We start from the raw sequence: 13,734 nt of genomic DNA, 5'->3' as shown, positions 1-13,734 counted from the left end.
CCCTTTATATCTGTAAGCTGTCTGTACATTTTTTTGTACTTTTACTTTTTGAGCTGAATAATGGTTCATAAAAATATACCACAGACCTCAGAGCATGTACCTGTCAATTTTGCTTAATCATGTTAAAGCACCTCTATTGGAGGCTACTTTAATTTAAAAACTGCTGATATTTTACTTAGAATGTACAGTCACCTATTCAAGGACCAACACCGGAAAGAGTTTTTGTACCTCCCTCAAATTCTTAGTTTATTTTCTGTAAAGTGTTGTTATTATTATCATTACACTTTGAACTTGAAAATACTTAGTAATGTTTAAAATTTTAAATACGTGTTTGTTTAGCAATCCTAAAGTTCCATTAGGCAGATAATATTATCCCTATCCTATACTTGGGGAACTAAGGATCAATGACAACATATGACTTGTATATAGAATTGAGTGCATTTATTAAGGAGAACTTATCCAAAGCAAATAAAATCGTACAGTGGAAAAACAGGTAAATAGCATCCAACAAAATTGCTTAGTTCAACCTAGTTAACTGACTGACACCATAGCTGCTGAGACCATTTATTGCACAGTCACCATATATCTCTTGAGACTCTGCAGCTCTTTACAACACAAAAGGCTATTTCAGCCTTAGATTGTTTTCTTTATGAACTTGATGTTTGTATTCCAGGGTAAGGAACTCTTAGAGGGCAAAGTAATATCCTGGAATGAAAGGAAAACAGCAAAGTTGGGACAGAAGGTAGAAGTAAGAATGCAAAATTTGTATATTGAGAAATCATAGTACGTTATTGTTGGAATAGACTGTTATACGGATATTATTTACTCAAGGTCACACAGAAAACTGTCAACAGTGCTTGGACATCTAATCAGATCTCAAGAATCACTATAATATATAGTGATAATACAATTATATACCAGAACAGTGGAAAGAGTACTATATTATATAGTATTATAGACTGTAATACTATATAATACTCTTTCCACTGTTCTGGTATATAATTGAGATCCCCCATACTCCAAGAGTTAGATTAAAAATACCCTTGCTCAGTGAAAGCTGAAATCAGAAAGTAAGTCCTCCCAGGATAAACAGTATTGGAATTAAAATTTTTTTCAGCCATATGAATCTAGAAGGGCAAGTTTCTCATTTCTAGTTTTATGAGAGAAGTCATCCAAAAAATACTAATGCCTCACCATATGATTACTAGTGTAAATACATCATTTATTGAAAATGCCAGTGCTCAAACAAAGGGTCTTTAAGAGAAAAAAAACCTACTAGTGATTTTGCAAATAATAAGCTTGCGTTAGCTGGCAATCATGTCAGTTACTATATCCATCATCATATTTACATTTCTATAATTAGTTGCAACTACTTGCATGAAGTTAGGTCTCTAGTTCAATGAAGTTATTATCAGAGAATGATAAGCTTGAATTCCACTGATATGTTTAGAAATGATTCATTTTTAAAAGAACCGTTCTAATGGAGCCCTAATCTCAATCCATCAACAAGGCCTGAACACCCATTTTTGGCAAGGAACAGAAACCACAAAGAGGTGGAATTCATGGACCTCACCCTTAAAAAGTTTACAGTAAAGCTGAAGAAAGTGGCATAATATTATAGAACCCAACATATAAAGATATATGATAACAGAGGAAAATATATGATAGTTTGGTCAAATGGTATGAACTGTAGGAGCTTAGAAAAAGAGGAGGTTGCTGTTAGCCAAGGAGGGAAAGACTGTGCGAACATGTCACTTTCTTTAGTAAAATTAAAGTTCACTGCACATAGTGATATTTCATCTGTAAGAGTGAATTCTAAGGTTAAGTAGGACTTGAACTTGGGCATCTGACTCAGTTTAATTTCATTTCCCACAGCGCTTAAGATCTTATTAGCAATAAACTTAGCAACACTTATAGGATCTTATTCTCACAAAAATCTATTTTCCTCTTTGCTTTTCTCTCAATGACATTTTGTGTCTACAGAAATAAATTATATCCCCTTTAGTATACTACTTCTGGCTTAGAGATAATATTTAGGGATTGCAAAATATTTGAAATGAAGTGTGGACTCACTGTCACTAACTCATGTCACACCATCATTTTCTCACTTAGAAAAAGAAGGAGTTTAACATTTTAAAGTTGGTATTACTTCCCAAAGGAGGTATGCTCTCTTCATTGTCCAGACATTGGTTCAACCATTTTTTTCCTTCTTGTTACTGAAGGGTGAAGCCTTTAGCAATAGTTTAACTCTTACCAATTACAAAGGTTTATTGAGGAAAGAAACTTAACACACACATTGGGTAGGAGATCCCTCTTGACTCATTCCATAGCCAAAGTCACAGAAGTCAAAATGGAGAGATTCCTGAAGATTCCAGAATCATCCTTGGAGAATTCATTCTGGTTTTTTGAGTGGGTAGGTCTCTTAAGTAGACAGTGTTAGTTTCACCACCAAATAGTAAAATTTTTAAGGGCTAAAATTATCTTATGTACTCTGCTCCCACAGTGTGCCAAAAAAACCCCATTGGGCTTCACACTAAGCACAGCAATTATGTGCTTAGTACATGAGAGGCACACAAACTTTGAAATCAATGTTTATTGTCACCACTAACCAGCATAAATAAAAGTGACTAATTGTAGAGAGAAGCAGAAGCAATGCAATGCCATGGTAAGACGATGGCTTGGGGAAAACAATATCAGCATTTCAGTCCCAGCTCCATCTCTTATTAGCTGAGACTTTCAGCAGTTGCTTTACCTCTTTGTGCTCCATTACATCACCTAGAATTGGGAACAAATAATAATATCTACTCAGTGCGGTATTTTTTCATGGATTAAATGAGTTAATATGATTGTGATTTTAAAACCAGGGCCTAGCAAATAATAAGCATTAGATGAGTGTTTTATTATTATTATTATTATTATTACTAGATTATTTGACCCCTCTACCTCCCTCATCTATAAAATGGATAGATAACATGCTTACCTCATATAATTGATACAATTAAAGGAAATGATGTAGGTGGAACACTTAACTCAGTGCCATCACATACTGGGTTCATATTTTATCTATTATTATTATTGTTGTTATTACATAAAGTGTTAATTTTATTAAAATATGACATTTGAAAATATAACTGGTTGCCCAATGCATTTAAGTGTCCCATTAAATAACATATATGTCAGTAAGATCATGGTTATCCAAAGGTCATCAGCTTCTTTCTGTAACTAAATCTGGGTTGTGGTCATCAGAGCTACTCCGGTAATTCTGTTTTCTGGGTAGCAAAAGGGACTGAAGTGTCATTTAGGAGATCAAGTGTTCTTTAATAGTACAATTGGGCAAAAAAATAAAATGTTTACCTTAGTCTCAAAAGATTGTCCACAAATATATCACCTCTTTTTTGAAATAATGCCTCTCCTGGATAACATATTCATGAAGGAAAGTTTAATGAAGACATTACTTGAGTGGAACTAGGTAAGGAAGTAATACAGAAGGAAGAAAAGTGTAACAACTTGGTTCATAGGAAATGCCGTTTGGATAAATCCACAGGGAAAACTATATTTTCTGTTTGGTAGGAGTGGTCTTTTAGCCCTTGTAAAAGATATTTCTAACAGGAGTTGTCTTTTGATGACTGCTTCTTTTTCCCATCAGCCTTAAGCAGTAGTTTGTATAAGAACAAAGTGGGATGGGAGCAAAGATGAGGTACAGTCTCATGGGTTACTTTCAGAGGTGAAGGTTGAAGGCTATTCCAAATACTGGAAAGGACGATATCCTGCCTCAGACAGAAAATACTCAAATTCAGTTAAGAGAAAGAGCCAGATATTACAAATTTGGCAATCTCATCCAAAGAAATGACTCCCGCGTACAACTGGTAGCAGAACAAGAAGGAAGCAATATATTTGTTCTGAAAGGATTTTTGCCACTTCACTGAAGTGGATACGCTTGAAACCAGATAGTCATCATTGCTTTCTGACAAATGAGGTCAGACAAAGAAACATAAACTGTGCATTTAGGATATTATAATTGGTTTTCATTGTTAATGCTGAAATGTGTGTCTAATTCATTCAGAGTTTCTTAAAGCAATAATAATAATAATAATAATAATAATCTCAGATTCACACTTTTTAAGTTCATGTAAATGGATTAATTGCTTTAATGTGATTTCCTGACCAAAAATAATTGGTAATGCATTCTATTAAGGATGTAGATTAGACTCCTGCTCTTTTCAGAGGACACCTCCTCATGTCTATTCCATCAACATTTAACCAACAGACTCTTGAACTAGAGAATAACTATTTTCTCCAAATTAAGAAACATGTGCTGACATTTTCAGTGAACCATCTAAACCTACATTAACTAGAAGCTTATATATATGCAAATATCAAATGTGGCATTTCCAAGTAGTAATTTCATAATGGTATATTGATTAGTAGTAGCTAGATGGAAAAAAATCCATTGTGTTAATAAAAGATTGATATTGGCAAAAATGTTGAGCTTCATTTAAAATACATTGTTGGGCTGAACAAAAACAAATATTAATCATTTGGATTAATTTAATTGTGACTGAATTTAGTTACTATAGCATACTTAGAACAAATTTCCCTCAACTTCATGGTAGAAATCAGAAGCTTTTTAAAGAAAAGAATCAAATTTGGATATTCTTCCAGTGATATTTAGAGGACTTTTCTTAGGAAGTTGGACACATTCCAACATCAAACCCTCAGGTGGAATAATTGGGTAGATTCAACCCTAGAATTTGAATATACAACCCAAGCAGAATGAAACCTTACTTTCTTCTTTTCCTGAGGTAACTCTGGGAAATTAAGGCACCTAAATTTGCCATTACTAATCATGGACACAGAGGTCCTCCAGATATCTCAAGATGACACTTCAAAGAAGAACTGTTTGCCCGTTTAGTTTCCACCTCCTGCTTAATATGGGTAACACTGAATGCTTCCAATAATTATTTTAACATGATTTTATTTCACGTTGTAGAGATTTCAGTCATTCTTCCCTCCCTCTTAACCTGTAAATAACTATTCATGTCTCTTCTGATGAAAATTTGACACAGCACAAGAATATTCATTATATTTCACATCAAAAGAACTTAAATGACCAAATGCTATTAGAACTGTATCAGCTCTCTCAAACAACATTCTTCCAACCATAAAGATGTATGCAAACATAGTCATAGTTGTATCTCATGACAGGGAGATAAATAAGCCTGAGATCAAAGAAATTATTTTTGTAATTCTCTAAGAGTCAGAAAGTCACAAATACATAATATGCTAAGATTCTTTAATATGAATGCTGTTTGCCTTCTTAATTTCTCAATTTAGGAAATCTCAGAAATCAACAATGACAGACCAATGAAGACCACTCAACTGAATGTCAAACAGTATTCAGTAGAATAAGGCTGAGGAGAAGGCACTGTATAGAATTCCTTTAGAGAGGAAAATATAGATCTTTCCAGTGGTATGAGAGATAAGAGTGTCCCAAAAGACAACCATGAATAAGCATATTTCAGATGACTGAATCTTTCTAGATAAAATGGAGGGAAGTAGCTGTGAAGCCTGTTTTAACTAAAACAAACAAACTAAAAACCATAAGGTTTACTTATTTATTTCTTATAGATCTCTCGATAAAGAACATTTTGAGAGGAGAAACTACTACATAATTACATTTGGATTCCCACATGGATTGTAAAAGACCTAGTACATGGTTAGTATTCAGTAAATATTTGGATTAAATAATGCTATTTATCTTGATGTCCTATGCTTTAATACAACATCTGACTATGATACATGCCTAAGGGCTTTGGCTTTTTTTTGTGAATGAATGATCACTACATAAATAACTACTGCCTTTTAATTCCATGTGCATCTATTGAACATTCCGTGCCCAGTTTTATGATCATCCTTGAGTACTGTTAGGGTGAAACCAATCCTCAAAATAGAATAGAATCTCCTTGGTTTCCAAAGCCTGATGCATATTTTACTTATGATACATAGTTGTTCCAGTCTTACCCTTTCCCATCACTGAAATATGACAGAACTCCTACTTGGCCTCCATCATAAAAGAGCTTCAGCCACTTAAGGGGAGAGGGAATAAGCAAGTAAATAATGGAGAGTATTTCTAACATTCCATCTCATATACAGGTTGGGTCAAAGAAATGCAAGATGATAAATGAGGACTAAGTGTCTACAAACACTGTAAAATAAGGGAAACATCATGCTTGACTCACTCTGGGAGGAGAGCAAACATCAGAGCTCATGCTTGGCTTCTCAAGCATGACAGAGTGTTTTTTCATGGGTATGTTGCCTTTCTGGTTATATAGTACAAATGAACAGAAGCTCAGGTGACAACATGATCTCCTTGCTAAAGGCCCCTTTAGCAAAGCCCTCTTCACTGAGGGTGGTCTTGGAAAAATACATTGTTGATGTGCAATTTTACCTTTGTCTAATATCATGTCTCAGCTGTGAAATCATTCATTGAGAAAAGAACGAAATACTTTAATGGGATATATTCATGAAAATAATGTCTTAATTGGCCTAATATATAATAAACACTGATTGAGAATTTATATGTACTTGGCATAATGCTTATAATTATATGTACGATTTCTTTCTTAATCCTAGTAACAGCCATATAGAAACAGAAGAAGAAAATGAGGCTTAGAAAGAAGTAACTTGTCCTACGTTATATACCGAGGGAGTAGTGTATATGCTTTCCATTTTAATTGGACCTTTTAAATAGTCTCAGGTGATGATTCTCCCTGTTTGTTATTCTAGTCCTCTCTTCTTTCACACATACCACTCATTACTACTATCAGAATGATCTCACTAAAGCAGAGATCTGGCTGTGCTCTTATTACTGTTAAAAGAAAAAAAAGAAGTTTAGTGACCTGCATCACCACATCCTTGCTTGTGAATAACCATTACTGGCTTTCCACGGCTCATGAGAAAAAGTGTTCTGTTTTGCATCCAAGGTGCTACATAATCTGGCCCCAACATGACATGTTCCCTTTTCATGTATTTCACTCATTCCCAGGAAATTTTCAGCAGTTTCTCACCTCAGGACTTTGTTCATATGATTTCTTAATTTGAAGCACTCCTCATCCAATTCTACAATTGGCGTAAAAACCCATTTCTCTTTTAATACACAACTCAGATTTTACCTCATTTAAGACATCAAAGGACTAAGGAAAAATTCAAATACCTTCCTTAAGCCTTAAAAGGTAAAGCTAAAACCTTGAAGTGAACACTGTGAAAAGTCAGGGATGGTGGTCTCTGTAGATTTAAAAAAAAGACTAAGTTACACCACAGTGTATAAACAGGAAAAGCTAATGAACAAATAAATTCTGATTTGAAATTGTTCTCTATCCATGTAAGAAATCAATATTGTCAATCAATTCACCTAGGTATCATAACAGTGTTCAGAAAAAGGTATGTGTTCTTTGAAGTTTTATATCTGCAGATTTGTATTGGCTATTTCTTTTTCTTTCTCCTCCTCAGTGTTTTATCTATAGTTCATTAAAGGCTAAAACGTCAGAGAATATAGATCATGTCTTTTTCCTAGCATCATTTAATTAAGACATCTCGGCTACTTACTGAAACTGTTTCTAGATATGTTGAACTGTAAAATAATACTTGTATATATGCTTCAACAGTTTGAGAATCAAATTAATCTATTCAACATGCTTTTACAGCATATTTAAATATGTTGAGCATTATATTGTGAAAATAATATATAGACATAATTGAGATATTTTGTACATTCTTTCAGCTCTCACAATATAGTCAACAGCAGATGCAGAAGCTTTTGAGAACTCTAAAATGCTTCACATGTTTAGGGAATTATTCTCATTACATGTGTATAAGGAACTTACAATACACACACTAACCTTTGAGGTTATTGCAGTAACAGCCTCTGTATGCTTTCCAACAATGTGTTCTTTTGAGAGGCTTCTGAAAATGAGTCTGTGCAATAAGACCCATTGCTTATTGATCTCTTTTGGAATGGCTTAATGAAGTTCTTATAAGTCTTCTTAGTTCTGGTTTCAGTAGTGAGATTTTTCCAAATATATGATTAGTAACATATCACTTAGTAGACAATGTCCAGAGCTTTTGGTTTCTGTAAAATATTAGAATCATTAATATAGCTTATTATAGTTTTCCAAAGAGCTCTCTGGAGTCATAGTTAAAATATGGTGAATCTGGATCCACTGATGATTCTTGTTAAGGATCCATGGTGGTATCAGGAGGAGAAAGAAGTTCCTACTAGATTAGAATGAGCAAACATTGTCATCTGACTGCCCGTGGACTGTCAATCACTGCAAATTAAAACATACTTGCCTCACTAGTGTCTTCATTCAGATTTAAGTGTTAGCAGCACAGGTGAAGCAATAAGTTAATCAACAGTGTTTCCTTTTCAATCATTAATTTAATATTGACTTGTGGCAATCCTGGAGTTTGCCCCTATGCACATTTACCAGAATTGCATATTTATTTGTTGCATGTCTTTATTTATCTACTTATTGAATTTATTGAGATGACATTGATTAATAGGGTCATATAGGCTTCAAGTGCATGTTTCTATGATATATGATCTGTATATTGCATATGTGTGCACATCGCCCTGAGTCAAATCACCTTTCGTCACCATATACTTAGCCAACTTTATCCTTTAACACCCTCACGCTCTTTTCTCTGGTAAGAGTATGGCAGAATTGCATATTTAGAATGCACACGTTCTTTTCATATTTTGGGGGATGTTTCATTTTCAGGTCCTTTCATGGTAACTATTATATGGCTTATACAATGAACATTTAATTACTATGTTTTCATTTTTTGTTCTTTGCTTCGTGTTTAAACCACTACTTCTCTCACAGCAACTGATACGTTCTCAGAAAACATAGTTTAATTTTAATGTTAGATTAAGATCCAAAGAAAAACTCTTGCTGTCAGAGGAAACGGGGTTTGAGGGACTCAATGAAAAAAGTGAAGGATTGAAAAAAAAACCTATATCTATAACACATAGACAGAGACAACAAAGTGGTGATAAACCAAAGGAAAAAAGAGGCAGGAGCAGGTAGACTTGGGCAAAGAGGGGAAAAATTAGGACAGAAAGAGACTTTTCTTGGGGAATTGGATGCACTCTGTGGTATGCAGATGTTTTATTGAGTTGTGTACTTAAAATCTGTATAGTTTTGTGAACCAATGTTACCTCAATAAATTCAATAAAAAAAAAATCTTATGAAAGCAAATCTGAGCCTCCTCAAGAAAGTTCATTTTATCAAAAATAAAAATTAAAAAATGACATGTTATAAGATTTGATTTAAACTTTTGAAAAATTGTCAGGGCTTTTGGGAGTGTATCAAAATTATTTGAAACCTGAGTTTTAGAAGAGAGAACCATAGAATATTAAGCCAGAAAGATCTAGAGAAATTTTTCTAGTCCAATCTCTGCGTAGAGGTAGAGGAAGTCCACAGAAGCAATTTGACTTGACTGAACTGACTCATCAACATTGTGCCGAAGCCCATGACACCTGATGCTGCATTAATTCACCTGTCTCACATCAGCACGGTTCTTAAAACCTCGCTTTGTGAATTCATAAGTGCACATTCTCATCTGATAATATGCTTCTGACATTTGTGATTAAAGAGGCAAATACACATAATGAAAGTTATGATGTTTCTGATTTTCTAGATTCTTTTCCCCATCACATAGATATTATATGTAGAAAATACAAAACATTACAGAGAGTACAAAGACCCAATTAATGTGAGGATTACACATTGTACCAGAACTATTGAGGAAGTGATTTAAAATGAGTTCTGAATGATGACTATCAGGTAGCCACAACTTGATGGTAATGGGAAGGACACTTGAGGCAGAGAGAATAATATAAGCCAAATCCCTAAAGCAGGAAATCTAGTGGCATGTTCAAGGATTTGAAAAGAAGCCATTATGACTAGAGCATGATGAGAAGAGTGAAAGCAACAGTTGGGGAAATGGCTAGAAATTATCCTATCTAGGCAATGTGAACCATATTAAGTATTCTACATTTTTGTTGTATATTAAAAACTCTTTAAAATTTTAAGCATGAAAAGAAGTAATGCAATTTTTAGAAAATGTCCTTCTAGGCTCTCCATATGCATTATGTGTAAAGAGTATACAGGAATGAATGTGAGGTCACCAACTAGGAAGCCAGGTCATGAGTGCAGTGGAGCACGTGAATGGTGGAGACTGGAAAGGTGGCAATGGAGTGGGCAAGCAGTGCACGAGCCTGTAGTTTAATTTTCATATAGAACTGACATATGTAGACTGTGTTTTTCTAACTAAATACAAATGGGAAATGTTCAGTTAAATTTACACACTCGAGTAATTTTTTTCTGACTTTGAAGTGTCTTTTGTATTGATTCTTTCTTCATATATATATGTATATATGAAACCATCAAAATCTCACAAATTATCAGCTATCTGTTTTCTAGGCTTTTATTTGCAATCTGTGCCATAAGTCTTTGGTGCAGTGTCAAAAGAATCACTTCCCTTGTGTTCATATCCTGACATCCACTCAGTAGTTATAAGAACATTAAACACTCATAAACCCTCTTAAACTTCACTTCCACAAGGATAGTATTAAAACTTTTCACTCATTTACTCCTATCTCAGTGTGTTGTGAGACTTTACAAGGTCACATAGACATACCAGTTAAAAAAAACCCATATATATATATATATATATATATATATAGCATTTTCATCACATACACCCTCAAAAAAATTTACACACACAGCTACAATATTGGAAGAGAAATTTTCTTCCGATATGACCAATGTAAGGAGAAACACTAACATTATGCTAAGTATCTAAGCAAGTCACTTTATAGGTAATAAGTCCTAGGCAAGTACAAAGAGAATTCCATCTGCTTTGGGGTCTGCACTCTCAAACGTGAACAGACAACTAGCTTCCGGAGGCAGGTATAAATCTGAGGAAGGCCTCTCTAAACATAAAAGAAATGAAAGAAAACAGAAAAAAAGCAATTTGAGAAAAATTGAGCTTTTGTGAAGAAAAGTAACTTTAGGAAAAAAATGAATTTTCACTTTCAGAGCAATAAGGAAAAGAGGTTTTAGAAATTAAAAATATGAAATAGCAGAAGTGTGGAGCTCCACAGAGAAGTTGAAAAAAAGAGGTTCAGGAAATGACAAAAAAAAAATGAGAATGCAGCTTGAAGAAGGAATGGAAGGTAGGAAAGAAAAGATTAAAAAAATAAAAAATGAGTTCAATAGGTTCAATATTCAAGTGAGAGGAGTTTTAGAAAGAGAGAACAGAGGAATGCTGTCTAGAAATAAAGAATATAAATTGATATAAAATAGAAGAAAATAAATATAAATTAAAGAAATGTAAGAACTCAGGTTACAAAAAGAAACATCCTGCCAAAGAGGAGAAAAATTAAACTAGATATCATTCATAAGATTTGGATTCGCGATGGCTTGGGGCTCAACAAACAACATCGGCCTCAGGAAGACAATTGAACAATGCCTTCAAAATTTTTAGTTTAGTAAGAAAAATCTACAGTTTTAGTTCAGCCTAATTGAAAATTAAACTAAAGAAAAGATAACTATATTTTAGTTCACAAAAAATTCCGTGGGCCATTTTCAGAAATCTTTTAATTTTGTCTTTTATTTCAGTACAGATTCAGATGTTCCAACACGGGAGACAGGTAAGGGAAATCCCAGGATTACCATGAAAGGCAACCCCAGCAATGACAACTATACAAGGGACATAAAGAACATCACCCAATATTTAAGCAATGTGACCCACGAAATGGACACACTAATGGCTCTAATCATTAAGATAACTTCTGCTCTGGTGAGCCTGATTCAGATTGTTATCAAAATAGACCATGTGACCATGTGCTGAGGAAGTCAGCCCCCACTCTCGTTCCTAGTCACTATTGTCAACTGAAGACATTCACCCTGTGTACTAAAATTTCCTGAGAGCTAGAAATTGGCCATTGTGAAGTTCAAAGAAAAAGCAAAGCAAAGCAAAACAAAACAAAACAAAACAAAACAAAAAAACAACTATTCAACTCCCCTGGCAATCTCTCATTCCAGCTCATTTTACAGATCTGCCTGATGCCAGAGTGTGGAACTTCCTATATTTCCCAAAGCTCAGTCTGCTTTTCCCACTGCATTTCCCCCAAAGAAACACTTATAACCTCAAAGGGAAGCTGAAAACCAAACTATTTCTCAGACTCCACCTAAGTTATGTTATGCAAGATTCTTGTTCTTATGACAACATGGCTTTTCTAACAGAGTTGTGTGAGCTTCATAATCAATTTCTATATATAAGATTTTGTATCCTATAAAAATATTTAAAAAATGAAAATCATTGAGAAAAAGATGTAGGGCTGATATATAGTAAGCTCTCCATAAATTACAAGTAAAATTATTATAATTTTATGTAACCCTTCTCTTCCTGGGTATCAGTATTTTTCTGATACACAATTTGGGTGAAAAAATCTGTTGAATAGTCATATAATGACTTGATTACATAGCACTTGGGCACAAAATGTTCTGTCCCTACCTCTGAGGAACACAGCAAATTTAAACTTCCTTGAAATGTTAACAACAATGAAAACCATTCAATTTTAATAACGTCCATAAATAAGTTATATGTTAATTCAATAAAAATATCTGATGAATGGCCTATGTAAAGATTTTGGTTCACATTCACATAATTGTGCTCATGTCCAACACATACAGATAGAAACTAGACAAAGGATACAACAGAAACAAATAAACAAAAAAGTACTCCAGCAATCTAGAGACATTGAACCTAGATCTGAATCTGCCACTACCTAATTTACCAAACTTGGTAGGGTCATTTTCCTCAGGGTAGAAGATTTGTTGTCTACAAAATTAAAAGTTTGGACATTGTGCTAGATTGTGCCCCTTCAGCTTGACTACAGCTGGGAACTACATTTTACAGACTTACTTTTTGTGTATGGTCTTGGCCTAGAATTTCCAAAAGAGGAACTTGTCTGAGATTTGGAAGGTCAGAGTAAAGCAGAACCCATCACCTTTGGAAGGTCATCTCAATCTGTCCTGGTCTTAAGCAGATGTAGAGGTGCCTAGTAGACCGCAGTTTATGCATCCTTCCTTCTATTTTGCTTATATCTCACCTTACGCACTGCCAGGCCTACTGACCAGTCCCACAGCAGGGACTTCCCTGCAGATTTGCAGAGACAGCAGCTACACAGAGGCATAGATTCCTGACTGGTGGAGATTTCCATTCAGCTCCCACCAGCTTCCCCCTCTGTGGTCCTAGTTCACAGCCTGAGAGTGTTTGATATCTTGGATTATCATGAAAATTTCTCTTTGTCCACTCAACATCAGTGCTTAATGTTGCCTGGTCAGTGACCTTTTCTGGCATCTCTCAACTCTCCCCTAGACCATCACTTCTTTAGTTTTGTCCACATCTGAGTCAAGTCTAATCTCTACAATAAATCTCTTATTCACATAATAACTGACGATGAGCTCTAAGGCTGCTTCCAAATCTGATATTCTAGGATTCTCGGATTCTGTTTCACATGCTAGTGTATGACCTATGTATATCTCAGTAAATAGCAGGAGCAAATTCAAGCCTATTCATCTATTTCTACTAGATAACAGGGAAGTTAAGACATGTTGTAAGTTTTTATGTGACTTCCCAGAACACCAACAGAGTATTGAA

The sequence above is a fragment of the Pteronotus mesoamericanus genome, unplaced genomic scaffold (genome assembly GCF_021234165.1).
Source record: "Pteronotus mesoamericanus isolate MK-2021 breed Mesoamerican mustached bat unplaced genomic scaffold, CSHL_Meso_final contig_82, whole genome shotgun sequence".
In the NCBI taxonomy this organism is placed as follows: Eukaryota; Metazoa; Chordata; class Mammalia; order Chiroptera; family Mormoopidae; genus Pteronotus; species Pteronotus mesoamericanus.
This window is presented reverse-complemented; position numbering follows the sequence as displayed.